This window comes from Crinia signifera, chromosome 19 (assembly GCF_055691185.1).
Source record: "Crinia signifera chromosome 19, ASM5569118v1, whole genome shotgun sequence".
NCBI classification, from domain to species: domain Eukaryota; kingdom Metazoa; phylum Chordata; class Amphibia; order Anura; family Myobatrachidae; genus Crinia; species Crinia signifera.
Window position 1 is genome coordinate 114,286,277 of NC_139226.1, and position 1,478 is coordinate 114,287,754.

Below are 1,478 nucleotides of genomic sequence, written 5' to 3' on the forward strand. Positions count from 1 at the left end.
CATGCATAAATAAAACAATTAAAAACAATTGATATCCAGCATTTATACAAATGATGTTTTGATTAAATCAATGTTATAACTTTTATGATGGATTTATTATCACAGTCCCCTGCTTTTTGTTAATCACTTTTGATTAATTAATAAGGTCAGTTCACATATGTCCAAAAATTTGTATAGCTCAGCTCCCATTTAAGCGTGACAGTTCATGTGTCTTAATAGGATTTAGTTATTTCCAAGTGGCTTATAAATGTTCCGTTATATTTAGCATATATTTACGTGATGAATGGGCAGGTGGAGAAAGACCTTGAAAAAGCTGTCCTGTGGTTGACAGCGAAACGCGTTGGTTAACCTCTGGGAACCTGCCCTGGACTTTATTCTTTCTCAACCTGCCCATTCATCTGGACACTGTCCCTTCCCATTCCTCATTGGAGCGGTCATTTTCCATACCCAACACCCATCTTTGCACAGCGCACTTTAGAGAGGATCTCCACCTGCATTCCATTCTGCATTGGATAGAGACACCTCCAGCGGCTCATTTGGGATTACAAATCGCCTGGTGAACCATTCACCATCTCCAAGTACATTCGCACCTAGAGAGGATCCATACAATCAGCAGTCCACCAGGACTGGGACACCTCCAGCGTTCAATTGGTCTCCAGACATCCCCTGGCAATTCTTTCTTTCCCCACAAGGGACACTTCTGGGAAACGGACTACCAGAGCAGGTTTATTACCATATTATTGGCAGGTTCCCCTGTTTATTGTGGTTTATTGCTTTTAACCATTGCATTTTTATCATTGTCATATTGTAATCATTTATTAAAAATCTCTTTAATTGGTACATCATTATCAATTGAGCAATGCATTTTCTTCTTTCTCTTGCTATTATCACGGACCTGACTAGTCCGTTTGCAGCTGCTCTGTTTGAAAAACCAGCCTTGACAAGCGCTCATTACAGATATTCTGTACCTTCTTTTTCCTAATCATGGGGCAGATGTATTAAGCCTTAACAAGAGATAAATGCAAGGGTGATAACAAGAGATAAACATCCAGCCAATCAGCTCCTTACTGACTTTTTTCAAACACAGCCTGTAACATGGCAGTTAGCAGGTGATTGGCTGGACGTTTATCTCTCCTTATCACCCTTGGATTTTTCTCTTGTTAAGGCTTAATACATCTGCCCCCATTGTTCCTACTTAATTCAGCTCATACCATTCTAATCCATAAACTAAATCAAGACCCACAATTATTAAATTCTTATAGACCTATCACTTTATTAAATACGGATATTAAATTATTAGCAAAAATCATTTCAGACAGAATACAAAAAATATACAAGAAAATCACACTCCCCATCAGTTGAGTTTTGTTAGAAATAAACAATCAATCAAAGGGGTTAGAACAGCTATCGCTGCAAGTATAGCTTCGTCGCAATCTTCACACTCGCAAAATATTTGAATAAGTCTTGATACTACAAAG